Raw genomic sequence first — 15,179 nt, forward strand, 5'->3', positions numbered from 1 at the left:
CGTGTGCAGGGTGATAGGATATGTGCAGGGTGCTGGAGCGTATGCAGGCGATACAATATGTGCAGTGTGCTGAAAGTGTGAAGGGATATAGGACATTTGCAGGGTGCTGGAGCATATGCAGGATGATAGGATATGTGCCGGGGTGCTGTGAGTGTGCAGGGAGATAAGACATGTGCTGGGTGCTGAAGCAAGCGCAGGGCGACAGGATATGTGCAGGGTGCTGAAAGTGTGCAGGGAAATAAGGCATGTGCAGGGTGCTGGAGCGGGTGCAGGGCGATAGGATATGTGCAGGGTGCTGCAGCGTGTGCAGGGCGATAGGATATGTGCAGGGTGCTGGAGCGTGTGAACTGCGATAGGATATGTGCAGGGTGCTGGAGTGTGTGCAGAGCGACAGGATATGTGCAGGGAAATAGGATATGTGCAGGGTGCTGGACGTGTGCAGGGCGTTAAGATATGTACATGCTGCTGGAGCGTGTGCAGGGTGATAGGATATGTGCCGGGTGCTGGAGCGTGTACAGGGCCATAGGACATTGCAGGGTGCTGGAGCGTGTGCAGGGTGATAGGATATGTGCCGGGTGCTGGAGCGTGTACAGGGCCATAGGACATTGCAGGGTGCTGGAGCGTGTGCAGGGTGATAGGATATGTGCCAGGTGCTGGAGCGTGTGCAGGGCCATAGGACATGTGCAGGGTGCTGGAGTGTGTGGAGGGCGATAGGATATGTGCCGGCTGCTGGAGTGTGTGCAGGGAAATAGGACATGTGCAGGGTGCTGGAGTGTGTGGAGGGTGATAGGATATGTGCCAGGTGCTGGAGCGTGTGCAGGGCCATAGGACATTGCAGGGTGCTGGAGTGTGTGGAGGGCGATAGGATATGTGCCGGCTGCTGGAGTGTGTGCAGGGAAATAGGACATGTGCAGGGTGCTGGAGTGTGTGGAGGGCGATAGGATATGTGCCGGCTGCTGGAGTGTGTGCAGGGAAATAGGACATGTGCAGGGTGCTGGAGTGTGTGGAGGGCGATAGGATATGTGCCGGGTGCTGGAGTGTGTGCAGGGTGATATGATATGTGCAGTGTGCTGAAAGTGTGAAGGGATATAGGACATTTGCAGGGTGCTGGAGCATATGCAGGATGATAGGATATGTGCCGGGGTGCTGTGAGTGTGCAGGGAGATAAGACATGTGCTGGGTGCTGAAGCAAGCGCAGGGCGACAGGATATGTGCAGGGTGCTGAAAGTGTGCAGGGAAATAAGGCATGTGCAGGGTGCTGGAGCGGGTGCAGGGCGATAGGATATGTGCAGGCTGCTGCAGCGTGTGAACTACGATAGGATATGTGCAGGGTGCTGGAGCGCGTGCAGAGCGACAGGATATGTGCAGGGAAATAGGATATGTGCAGGGTGCTGAAAGTGTGCAGGGAAATAGGACATTGCAGGGGTGCTGGAGCATGTGCAGAATGATAGGATATGTGCTGGGGTGCTGTGAGTGTGCAGGGAGATAGGATATGTGCAGGGTGCTGGAGCGTGTACAGGGCTATAGGACATTGCAGGGGTGCTGGAGCGTGTGCAGGGCCATAGGACATTGCAGGGTGCTGGAGCGTGTACAGGGCCATAGGACATTGCAGGGTGCTGGAGCGTGTGCAGGGTGATAGGATATGTGCTGGGTGCTGGAGCGTGTGCAGGGCCATAGGACATTGCAGGGTGCTGGAGCGTGTACAGGGCCATAGGACATTGCAGGGTGCTGGAGCGTGTGCAGGGTGATAGGACATTGCAGGGTGCTGGAGCGTGTACAGGGCCATAGGACATTGCAGGGTGCTGGAGCGTGTGCAGGGTGATAGGATATGTGCTGGGTGCTGGAGCGTGTGCAGGGCCATAGGACATTGCAGGGTGCTGGAGCGTGTGCAGGGTGATAGGACATTGCAGGGTGCTGGAGCGTGTACAGGGCCATAGGACATTGCAGGGTGCTGGAGCGTGTGCAGGGTGATAGGATATGTGCTGGGTGCTGGAGCGTGTACAGGGCCATAGGACATTGCAGGGTGCTGGAGCGTGTACAGGGCCATAGGATATGTGCAGGGTGCTGGAGTGTGCAGGGAAATAGGACATGTGCAGGGTGCTGGAGCGTATGCGGAATGATAGGATATGTGCTGGGGTGCTGTGAGTGTGCAGGGAGATAGGATATGTGCCAGGTGCTGGAGCGTGTACAGGGCTATAGGACATTGCAGGGGTGCTGGAGCGTGTACAGGGCCATAGGACATTGCAGGGTGATAGGATATGTGCTGGGTGCTGGAGCGTGTACAGGGCCATAGGACATTGCAGGGTGCTGGAGTGTGTGGAGGGCGATAGGACATTGCAGGGTGCTGGAGCGTGTACAGGGCCATAGGATATGTGCAGGGTGCTGGAGCGTGTGCAGGGAAATAGGACATGTGCAGGGTGCTGGAGCGTATGCAGAATGATAGGATATGTGCTGGGGTGCTGTGAGTGTGCAGGGAGATAGGATATGTGCCGGGTGCTGGAGCGTGTGCAGGGCCATAGGACATTGCAGGGTGCTGGAGCGTGTGCAGGGTGATAGGATATGTGCAGGGTGCTGGAGCGTATGCAGGCGATACGATATGTGCAGTGTGCTGAAAGTGTGAAGGGATATAGGACATTTGCAGGGTGCTGGATTATATGCAGGATGATAGGATATGTGCCGGGGTGCTGTGAGTGTGCAGGGAGATAAGACATGTGCTGGGTGCTGAAGCAAGCGCAGGGCGACAGGATATGCTGAAAGTGTGCAGGGAAATAAGGCATGTGCAGGGTGCTGCAGCGTATGAACTGCGATAGGATATGTGCCGGGTGCTGGAGCGGGTGCAGGGCGATAGGATATGTGCAGGGTGCTGCAGCGTGTGAACTGCGATAGGATATGTGCAGGGTGCTGGAGCGTGTGCAGGGAAATAGGATATGTGCAGGGTGCTGGACGTGTGCAGGGCGATAGGATATGTGCAGGGTGCTGAAAGTGTGCAGGGAAATAGGACATGTGCAGGGTGCTGGAGCATGTGCAGAATGATAGGATATGTGCTGGGGTGCTGTGAGTGTGCAGGGAGGTAAGACATGTGCAGGGTGCTGGAGCGGATGCAGGCTATAGGATATGTGCAGGGTGCTGGAGTGTGTGCAGGGAGATAGGATATGTGCAGGGTGCTGGAGCAAGTGCAGGGCGACAGGGTATGTGCAGGGTGCTGAAAGTGTGCAGAGGGATAGGACATGTACAGGGTGCTGGAGCGTGTACAGGGTAACAGGGATGCAGGGTGCTGGGACATGCAGAGGGTGACAGGGGATATGCAGGGTGCTGGAGCATGTGCAGGGTGACAGGGGATATGCAGGGTGCTGGGACATGCAGAGGTTGCTGGTAGGTGCTCAGGGGGATGTGTGGCGTGCTTAAAGTGTGCAGGGTATATATGAAAAATAACAACCTAGGCAATTCATATTAATTTGTCTGTGCAATGACATGAAAGAGAGGTAACACATTAACAACTAAGGTTATGCTTTTTATTGACATAATTACATATAAAATACATGTGGAATTAAAAAGATTTGTATCAAAAGACCATTTAGACCAAATCACATCAATATATATAAAACAATATCACAGAATTATTTTTTAAAAAACACAAAAAGTGTCAGGGTCACAGGACATGAGCAGGCTTCCGGGGCTTGCGCAAGGTGACAGGATATGTGCTTGGGAAGTGTGTAGGGGAAGCACACTTGCACGTGGTTGGCCATTCCATGAAGTGGTTCTCAGAGTCTCCAATCTACATACACTTGTAGCCAATAGAGAGAGATGTATTCAAAAGTAAAAATCACTTGCACCGCAAAGCAGAAGGTATGGCCCAGGGGAGTTCTGGGAGGGGGTATGTTGGAGGAGTGGGGGCGAGGGGGTTGGGGGTATGTGTGTCAGTACCAGCTCAATCGATTTAGCTATAACTAGCTGTGAGAAAATGCCTCGCTTACATGGTCACCCCCTTTCCCGCTGAACTTTGCTGCTGGGATTCAGGCTCTGCACACTGCTGTCCAGTGCACAGTATATGTTCTTTGCCATCTAAGACATGTAGAAATTGGCTAATCCCTTAATGGCTTATTTAACTTTCTTATAAGGCCATAATATATTGTGCATAAAATACATCTATGGCATATAAAGTTAAAGGTCAACTGTGGATCACAGCACTTATAGTGGCCTCCACTGACGAGGCAAGCAAAACAAGGCTTCAGGCCCATCAGTGTACCCTGTCTGCTGCAGCTTAGACCGGTAGCCAGACAATCGGTCAAAATAACCCTGCTGACAGGAACAAAACCTCTCCTTCAAATATTGACAAGTTCCCCCATGTAGGCCTTGATTTCCCTAGATTTTTAATACTCCTCCTACTGAGCTAGACCTGTAAAATAATAATAATATAATAACAGTAATATTGATCTCTAAAAGAGTGCATCACACACTGAACTCCATGATGTCTAAATAATGTATTTATGCAATGAAAAAAGCAAAATTCCATAGCTTTTTAAGGCTACGTCTATCTAGCTAAACCAATATATTATTAATAATAATGTAATAAGAGTAATATCAACCTCTAAAATAAAGCGTATTGAATAAGGAGTTGTTCTTGGGTCTTAAATCGTTTATTGGCAACTGGATGGCACTCGTGTTAGAGGCGGCAGAAGAGACTCAGGCTGAAGCTCCCAAGTGACTGAGATCTTATACAGAGAGACCTGACCTTACAAATCACAAAATGTGGTGTGTGTGAAACATCTATAAAAGTACAGGTTCCATTAATATATTGGCTTGTTGTGTTATGCAGATTTGAAGCGCGCACTATTACCCAGGAGGGTATCCTGGCGCTGAGCAGGTGTGAGTCTAGGCACACATAGGGCACAGTGGGACTCCTCAAAAAGCAAGGTCTTCAACTTCTGTGGAATTCAAGAAGTGAGGAGGGGATCTTTTGTGGTGCAACAGGTTGTTCCAAGCTTTGGACTCAATGTAGGAGAAGGTTTGACCACCGGATCTGGTTTTCTGTTTATATAAGTAGGAGTCCGGACAAGTGGAGGTGTCTGGAAGGGTAAACATCGTTTACCACGAAGTTTTTACAACGCGGTACCTTTACCACGCGGCCGTGACAACGCAAGTCGTTACCACGACTTGCGCTGGAGGGCGCTAAAGGATTAAAAATAGTTAATATACTATCCCAACACCTTCCCTAGGGTCCACGGGGTCTGCTGTTAGAATAGTAAATTATACTATTCGAAATCCGCGCCCCCAACGCAAGTCGTGGTAACGACTTGTGTTGTCACGGCTGCGTGGTAAAGGTATGCGTTGTGACGGTACGCGTTGTACCGTCATACATCCGTCTGGAAGGTTTGAGAAAGCAGATGAGATTGTTGAGGTGTGCTGGGCCAGTGTTATATAGTGTCTTGAAAGTGTGGGTAGGGTGTTTGAATTGTGCTCATTTGTGAATGGGAGCCAGTTGAACTCCTTCAGGTGTGATGTCAGTGGAAAGTGAGAGGTTGAGAGTGATTCTGGCCGCCGAGTTCTGAATGATCTGCAGCCTTCTGGTAAGGTTTTGTTTGTTGATCCTGACACAGCGGGTGTTCGAGGTCTATAGATTGCTTGTGATAAGAGGGTGCATGACCGTATTAAGGGTGCTGCTTGGGAGCCATTTGAAAATCTTCCTCATCTTCAGGGTATGCAGGAATGAGGCAGTGATGGCATTGTCTTGGGCGGTCATGTTAAGTTTGAGGTCAATGATGATCCAGAGGTTCTTGGTGTTGATGGTGGGGGTGGATGTCGGTCCTAGCTCTGTTGCCACCAAGCGGAGTCCCACGATAATGTGCTCTTCGCAAAGATCACTATTTCAGTCTTGTCAGTGTTCATCTTTTGACAGTTGTTCTTTATCCAGACTGCAATTTCAGTCATGCAGGCATTGAACTTGATGCAGATACCAGGGATCTTGTATGTGAGAGAGAGAGAATGAGTTGCATGTCATTGACCTAGGAGAGGGCGTTGATATCCTGAGAGCAGATGATGCTGGCTAGAGGGATCATGTATGCGTTGAAGAGGGACAGACTCAGAGAGGAACCTTGTGCAACTTGGCAGATGAGGTTGCAGGCGTTCGTGGTGCATGCTACCAGGCTGACTGACTGGGGCCTTCCAGCCAGGAAGGAGCACGTCCATCAGAGTTCTTGTCCTTGGATTCGATTGTCATGTAGGCATTGGATGAGGGTGGGGTAGGAGGCTGTGTCAAATGCTGAGGAGAGGTCCAGAATGATGAGGGGCGCCATATCTCATCTTGCTAGAATCATGTGGATGTCATCCACAGCAGCGCTGAGACCAGTTTCTGTGCTGCGCTTGGGTCTGAAACCAGACTGAGTGGTGTTGAGGAGTTGGCTGTCTTTGAAGTATTCAGTGAGGTGTTTGTTGATGATTTTCTCTAAGACCTTGGCCAGGAATGGTAGCAGGGATATCAGTCAGTAGTTGTCGAGAGTTGAAGGGTCTGCAAAGAGTTTCTTCAGCAATGGGAGGGCAGTTGTGTGTTTTCAAGCATCTGGAAAGGTCGCAGAAAAGGAGTAGGCATTTAGAATGGGTGTGAGTATGGCACTGATAAGTTGCAGTTCAAGTTCAAGTTCAGGAATTTGTATAGCGCACTACTCACCCAGAGGGTCTCAAGGCGCTTGGGGGAGGGGGTGCATTATTTATCGAATAGCCAGGTTTTAAGTTCCTTCCTAAAGGAAATGTGGTCCTGAGTAATGCGGAGGTGAGTGGGGAGAGAATTCCAGGTTTTGGCCGCCAGGTAGGAGAAGGATCTTCCTCCCATGGTGGATCTATGGATGCGCGGAACTGCGGCGAGGGCTTGATTGGAGGATCTTAGTTGGCGGGTAGGTGTGTAGAAGGACAGTCGTGTGTTGAGGTATTCGGGTCCTAGTTTGTAGAGGGCCTTGTGTGCGTGGGTGAGGAGATGGAACGTTATTCTCTTGTTGACGGGAAGCCAGTGGAGGTCTTTCAGGTGACCGGTAATGTGAGCTTGGCGCGGGATGTCCAATATGAGTCTGGTTGATGCGTTTTGGATGCGTTGGAATTTTTTCTGTAGTTTGGCTGTGGTTCCGGCGTAGAGGGTGTTTCCATAGTCCAGTCGGCTAGTGACCAGTGCGTGGGTGACAGTCTTTCTTGTTTCGGTGGGGATCCAACGAAAGATTTTTTTGAGCATACAAAGTACGTTGAAGCAAGAGGATGAGACGGCGTTGACTTGTCTGGTCATCGAGAGGGAGGAGTCTAGGATGAATCCTAGGTTACGTGCGTGGTCTGTGGGTATGGGTGCCGTGCCCAGGGCCGATGGCCACCATGAGTCGTCCCAGGCAGAGGGGGATGATCCTAGGATGAGGACTTCCGTTTTGTCTGAGTTAAGTTTTAGGCGGCTGTTTTTCATCCATTCGGCTACTTCTTTCATGCCTTCATGAAGATTGGTTTTGGCAGTGTTAGGGTCTTTGGTGAGGGAAAGGATCAGCTGGGTGTCGTCAACGTAAGAGATGATGTTAAGGTTGTGATGTTGCGCGATGGATGCGAGGGGACTCATGTAAACGTTGAAGAGGGTGGGACTAGGTGATGATCCTTGTGGTACTCCGCAGATGACTTCGGTGCGATGGAGTAGGTGTTGTGGAAGAAGGGGATGATGGGGCCACTGAGTGGATGAACCTCATGGTGGCAGTGGCTTATTCTAGGGTGATGACAGGCCATGGAGTTAGCATTGGTTCTTCGGATAAGATCAGGAGAAGTTTAGCGAGGTATGTTGGGTCCGGTTGGGGTTCATTCTTTTGCTTCTGGTGCTACTGGCATCAATACGGTCCATCAGAGTGGTGCGTTTGGTGGTCTAAATCATTTGGTGTCAGTGTCTTTGGACGGATTTTATTGTGCTCCTGTCTGCGTTGTCCTGGTTCATTCTCCATTAACGCTCTAGTTGTTTGCAGTGGTGTTTCAGCAGTCTCAGTTCCTCCATGTACTAACTGGCCTGGGGTGTAGATCTTGTTTAATTGTTGTGTTTGAGGAGGGTCCACGTAGTTGGCACATTAGGTGATCAATTATTGAACTTCTTGATGGCTCTGAGGAGGCTGTTGCTGTGTTGAGTCAGTGGTTGTTGAGAGCAAAGTTCAGGTCCTTGCCAGTGATGTTGTTCCAGGTTCAGCAGGTTGGTCTGGCGGTGGTGCATGCGTACTGGACCAGGACGGAGATGCTGAACTTAGTGAGGGCGAGGTCTGTCCAGTTGGTAAAAATAGGGTCCAGGAGGTGTCTGGTGACATGGGTAGGTCCCTTAACTCGTTGGGCGAGGCCTTTGCTTCCAAAGCATCAATGAGTGCTCTTGACTTGGGGTCGGCGTGGGCTTCCAGGTGGAAGTTCAGGGCTGCGAGTAGGATGCAATTGCTTGCATCGATGGTGTGGGTTGCTATGAAGTCTGTGATGGTGTTGGTGGTTCAAAGGTTAAATGGTCACCTTTCAGCGGAGGTATGACGGTACAACGCGTACCGTTACAACGCGTCCCTTTACGACGCAGTTTTAACAACGCAAGTCGTTACAACGACTTGCGCTGGGGGGGGCGCTGATAGTGAATAGTTTAATTTACTATTCCAACACCAGTCCCCGTTGATAAGTAGGGAAGGTGTTGGATAATAAATTAAACTATCCCCTATCCTAGAGCGCCCTCCAGCGAAAGTCGTTGTAACGACTTTCGTTGTTAAAGGTGCATCGTAACGGTACCGTGTTGTACCAGTTACGTTGTAAAGGATGTTTCCCCCTTTCAGCTACTGATCACTGTATTCAGGTGTTGAAAAAGGCATTTAAGTTTGCTAAATGCTCTTTTTAGTGTATACTCTTTCCAACTGCAAATTACTCATCTTGTGAATATGTCCCGGTGCCAGACTGGGTCTGGAACTCAAAAAGAGGTGCTCCTGTGCGCTGGCAGGTAGCGTTGCGAAGATCCGTGCCAACTTTGTTCCACTGCTTAAGTCATGAACGGAGCTACATATAAGTGTCACCCACGCAAAACAATGCCTTTTTTCTTCATAAGCCTATCCACCCTTCAGATGCATAGCCCAAAATAGGATGAAAGCCCCTGTTCTATTTTGGCACAAGGAAGTATTAGGAATAAAATCCAGTCCGCGCTTCTGAGGCAGACATTCTCTCAATGACTCATTTGGCCATAAATGCCTGCACCTCCTAATGCAAAAAGGACAGTTAGTCCTCTTAAAGCCGCTCTGATGCAGGTGGAAGGTGCAGTGGGACAAAAAGGAATGGCTGTGCTTTGCCCCATTAGACAACTTTAAGGACTCTCAACACCCAAAGAAAAAGTGCAATTACAGCATGAGTAATGTGTAGGTTACAGACAGATCTCTGGAGCGGGTGCTTAACTCACTGCGAGGAATGTGCAGGTGGATGAGAGGATAAATGAGTGAGGTACTGTAACACTCACTCAGGTGATACTCCACATCAGCATCCTAAATGTCTTGCTGCTGTCACACAAAGGCGTGCAGTCACTGCTGGGACTCCTGTTATTACATCCTCCAGTTGTTGCAGCTGTCACGCCTTATAGATGGAACTGCTGACATTCATAGGCACATTTGCCAATAAACCTTAGATCTCAGGGCCCGAGTCCTTGCTGCACCAGTCCAGAACCCTCCCTACTTGTGGTGTGAAAGGGGATAGAGGGAGCGACACGTACCTATTATGGTTTGTTTAAAGAAAATGGCAAAAAAACCTCTATGCTGCTCTCCGGTTCCCACCCCACCACTGCCCCGCCTGTCTCAGTGTCCCCCCTCTATTAGACATTCCATTCTCTCACTCTCTTCCTCCACCCATTCTCTCTTTTCTATCTTTTCCACTCCCTCATTCTTTCCTTCACGTTCTCCCTTCATGTGCACTTATTTTGCTTACAGTTCTCTCTCTTCCAATTTTCTCTTGTTTCACCTTCAATTGTCTTTCCCCCTTACTGCCCTCATTCTCCTCATTCACACTTGCCCTGTTACCCTCTTCTGTCACAATGTAATCTATTCTAAATATCTGTCACACTCTTCTTATTTGTAACACCTTTTCACCCCTCTATCTCTTGCGCACCCCCTTCTCTTTCTTTCTTACTTGTCTATACTACACCAGTCTCCATCTGCACCAACTGGGGCCAGCACAAGAATGTTGCCGCCCTCGTTCAAGGTACATTTCATTCTAACATCAATCTCAGCAATTGGACCTCATTTGCTGCTTGTGCTGGAAATACCCCCACCCCCCACCCTGGATGCACCTTACACATCCACCTAGTGCTCTACTAAAAGTGGCCCTGCTCCCAATCATGTGTGCCATAGTATTCTCTATTCTCACAGCTACTCTCTTAAACTCTTTATCAATCATCTCCTTCCTTCCTTTAACCCCTTCGCTGCTGGGGTCATTCCCCTGCCGTGCTGGGGGGCAGGGGGGGGCACAGCGCCCCGGTGCTCATGACGAGCTCAGCTCTTTATGAGCCACGGTTCTCGTGTACTCTTGACGAGCTGAGCTCGTCACGGCCACACCCGTTTCAATAGACCACCTGGACCATTTTGTCTCTGTATATTGATGTGCAGACCTTATTGTTGACACTCAGTAGTCATGAACATTCAAAGATAAACATTTAACCTAATTTTTTTTGCTTGTGGCCAGGTTGTACACTACGATTAATTAATTTCTTCGTATGGTATATATAAAAACAGTTACGATTATTTTATGTCACAAATATTTTCTGTGAATTTCTTTTCTGTCTTAATCTTTTACACACCTTTTCACCCAGAGCTTTTCTATCTGCACGCTCGTATTGGGGCAACCTTTGCTATTTATAAAAACAAAAATTTTGAAATGAGTAATTTGCTGACGTGGTAATATTAAATATTACTTGCGTTTTGAATATATTTTGTCTTTTGCTGCTGCTTTTTTCCAAATGCGTTTACATTTCTCATGTCTTGTAGAGTGAGATATATTTATTGTGTTGAGCTGATCTGCAATGACAAGCTCTTGATTTGAAAATGTACTGATTAATTCAGGGATAAATGAAAATATAGAGGACTTGGACCATTTTTTCTGTATCGTCAATAGAACGCTCAGCACAGCAGGGAAATTATCCCCGCGTGTGAGCGTTCTAACGGCCGTGACGAGTTCAGCTCATCATGAGCACACGAGAACCGTGGCTCATGACGAGCTGAGCTTGTCATGAGCGTGGGAGGGGTTAAGTACCTGAGCTCAGCGTCGGATTGGTAACGCGGGCACTCTGGCTATGCCCAAGGGGCCGGTGTCCAGTTCCAGCTTTGTGGGGTGCTTTTTTGAGCAGTCTGGGGGGAAATTCGGCGGTTTCTGCGTTGTTCGATGCCGCCAGTGGGTGCCTGAGTGGCCTTTCTGGAGGCAGATGGGCCTCCATTACCTCCCTCTTATCAACGGCAGGGGTGTCACTCCCTTTCTCTCCCCGGGCCGCCCATTAATATATGCATACTGAGTGGGGGCAGGGGGCTTGAGCAAAAGTGGCCTCACTTGTATTCAGGTGTGTTTCACCAGTGTAAACGAATCAGTGCATTTTTATTTACCGCCCCTCCCTCTTTTTTTTTTTTTTTAATAAAACTTCGCCGAAGCAGTGTTTTACAAAGGCAATATGCAAATGTGGGTCACTTTTTTCTAGCGGGCCCGGGCCGATTTTTAATCCCAATCCAACTCTGCCAGTGAGCTTCACTCTTCTGCTTCTCAACCATCCCCCTAGGTTTCGCTATCTCCCTTACTGTTGTCTTACAATGTTTTATTCGTACACTCCTTCGTGTCCACCCTGATAACCAGCTCTCTCCATACTTTTCACCTCCCTCAGGCTCACCTCTCAAATTCTCCTTCCTCAAGCAAACCCCATGTTCTTGCCCTTCTCCCTTACACTGTGCCGCCTTCTTTTGCTCTTATTCTAAGCTCCTGGTTCTCTAAAGCACGTTCTCTGTTTTACTCCCCCCTTTACACAGAAGCCCACTCAAGGATGCCTGTGCTTTCATGTTCCTGGAGTGCCACAAAATATGCATTACTACAATGCCTCTAAGACTGTGGCATGTTGTAATGTTTTCAGTTTATTCCTGACACATACCAAACACACCATATTTCTTCATCTCATTTCTGTGTTGGTTTTTGCTTTTCTTTTATTGTGGTCTTCTTTTTCTTACACATTTAATTCAAAAATGATGTTTTTTCCTTAGTTACTTGGGTTTCTTCCCACAGCCTTTGTTTTGAGGGTCTTGTCTTTTTTTTTTTACTATACTTTGTTTCTTGATTTGTCTCTTTCAGCTTTCTCACATCGTTTGTTATTCTTTGTGTATCTCTAAGTAGCTTTAATTCTGAAATGTGGGAGCCAATTTCAATCGCACCCAACCTCCCTCCGCCTCTCTTTTCTTTCTTTATATCGGAATGGGACATTTATCGCACAGTTCAGTGTGTGATGAGAGTACCACTCCCGTGGAAGCCTCGTTCTTGATCAATGGCTGGATCTGGCCTCCGCTGGTCATTATGCCCCCCACACTGCAGGGGCCAGTCGCACTCTTATTTTTGTGTGCAATAGCACTGTGCATGCATGTGTTTGAGAGTATTTTGTACGTGTGTGCAAGGCGTATGATTGCAAACACACAGAACACTTAAAAAGCGCACAATCATTTATAAGAAAAATGCCAGCGCTAATTGCGTTGCCAGTGCTTGGTTGTGGTTCACAGTGGCTCGGCTTACACTGCAGAACCTTTCAAAGAGAAGCAAAGACTACAGTCAGAATGTGTAAATCGTGAGTTCTATTGTTTTTATTGCTGTGGTTTGAAGTGGGATTAGCTTCCGCCTGTCGTGCTACATCAGACGTCAGACTGCACGCGCAGCCTAACTTGAAACATCTTGCACCCACTTCAAGGAGTGTGCTTGCTTCCTTCTTCGCAGGAGCAGATGTTAAGTTGCTTTTCTGTTCGAAAAAGGCTGCAATTCTTCCTCTACACCCACATCCGTCCTTTCATTGAGGAATTCTTGAATTGTTGCAGGTTTTGAACACATTAACCTGTCAGGAATGCTCTTATTTTGGCAGCTGTGTTACTTCTGAAATGATCTATTTCACTTTGCCTATCATTCCCACATCTACTCGCATCCAACAATTCATTTACTTCTCTCACTGCCCCACTGGCGGGGGTGTCTCTCAATCTCTCTTGCGTTGTGATTGCAGTCACTCGGGTGGCACCAGGCGGTATTTTTCTTCGCAGACAACTTAAAGACAAAGACACTCGCCTTGACCAGTGCCTGCCGCTGGCACCGCAGATGGGAAATGCACATTTGTCCGTGAGCTGAAAGCAGAAGAGAGTCCACAAGTCGAAGGCTCTTAGTTCTGTTTATATGTTTGTGACTGTCGCATTGTGTGGATAGGTGCAGGTTTGTGTTTGAAGGTTTGCATGTGTTGTGTGGCTGTGTCTATGTGTACGCTTTATATGTTTGTGGCTGCAGCCATTGTGTGTTTGTGTACCTGTTTTTGTACATTCCTCTGTTTGAGTCTGTTTTGGCACGCACTTGTGCAGGTATGTGTGTATTTACAATATGTGTGTATGAGTGTGTTTGTGCGGCTTCTATGTGTTGAGTGCCTGTCTCTGCTCCCTGTTACATCAGCAGTGACATATGGGTTAAAGCTTTAAATGCAGGAAGGCCCGGAACGACTTTCATCTTCCCAATCTCAGTAAATACAGTGCCATAAAACTGATCAAGGTAAGAAGATATGTATAGCGCTTAGAAACAACAAACCCTGCATTTGTGAGAACTATGTAAAAACATCTCAACTTTAAAAAAAAAGCGTCCACTATGCAACGCAAATTTAGCGCGGTAGCACTTACCTGTCTGCACAAGCAGAATATATTTTCTCAAAACAAGAAAAAACGTATGTTTCAAGTGCTGAGGGTCACATTCCCCAACATAGGCTTCCTCCTCTCTAACAGATAGTGCTGCACCCTGCGAGAGCTCCCTGCCAATGCCCACACACGCTGCCTTTGCCCTCACACAGTCTTAACGCTCACACAGTCTTAACCCTCACTCCTTGACCATCGTAACTCTTTCAGCACTTGCATTACCACTTCATCCATGCACTCACTCATCTAGTCATCCGCCCATTCATTCATTCAACGATTGACTCATTCTTACATCACTCACCCATCCAACCAAACATACGCATATATTTGCAGATCTGAGAAGAAGCACTTTTGCTTACAAAAAGAGAAGACCCACAGGCTGTGTCTGATACAGCATGGGGCGGGGGTCAGCCCACTTCAGTCACTGGCTGACTTCCGTCTGATACAACATGGGGCGGGGGTCAGCCCACTTCAGCCACTGGCTGACTTCCGTCTGATAACCCCCACTTCAGTCACTGGCTGACTTCCGTCTGATACAACATGGGGCGGGGGTCAGCCCACTTCAGCCACTGGCTGACTTCCGTCTGATACAGCATGGGGCGGGGGTCAGCCCACTTCAGCCACTGGCTGACTTCCGTCTGATACAGTATGGGGCGGGGGTCAGCACACTTCAGCCACTGGCTGACTTCCGTCTGATACAACATGGGGCGGGGGTCAGCCCACTTCAGCCACTGGCTGACTTCCGTCTGATACAGCATGGGGCGGGGGTCAGCCCACTTCAGCCACTGGCTGACTTCCGTCTGATACAGTATGGGGCGGGGGTCAGCCCACTTCAGTCACTGGCTGACTTCCGTCTGATACAGTATGGGGCGGGGGTCAGCCCACTTCAGCCACTGGCTGACTTCCGTCTGATACAACATGGGGCGGGGGTCAGCCCACTTCAGCCACTGGCTGACTTCCGTCTGATACAGTATGGGGCGGGGGTCAGCCCACTTCAGTCACTGGCTGACTTCCGTCTGATACAGTATGGGGCGGGGGTCAGCCCACTTCAGCCACTGGCTGACTTCCGTCTGATACAGCATGGGGCGAGGGTCAGCCCACTTCAGCCACTGGCTGACTTCCGTCTGATACAACATGGGGCGGGGGTCAGCCCACTTCAGTCACTGGCTGACTTCCGTCTGATACAGCATGGGGCGGGGGTCAGCCCACTTCAGCCACTGGCTGACTTCCGTCTGATACAACATGGGGCGGGGGTCAGCCCACTTCAGTCACTGGCTGACT

General features: G+C 49.1%; 1 protein-coding gene across 1 annotated transcript in view; it reads right to left on the reverse strand.

The window, feature by feature from the left end:
* The window catches only part of TXNRD2 (thioredoxin reductase 2), a 342,307-nt gene that overhangs the window by 222,810 nt on the left and 104,318 nt on the right, over positions 1 to 15,179 (reverse strand). The gene's annotated exons all lie outside the window — the stretch shown is intronic.

Source organism: Lissotriton vulgaris, chromosome 11, assembly GCF_964263255.1.
Source record: "Lissotriton vulgaris chromosome 11, aLisVul1.2, whole genome shotgun sequence".
Classification (NCBI taxonomy): Eukaryota; Metazoa; Chordata; class Amphibia; order Caudata; family Salamandridae; genus Lissotriton; species Lissotriton vulgaris.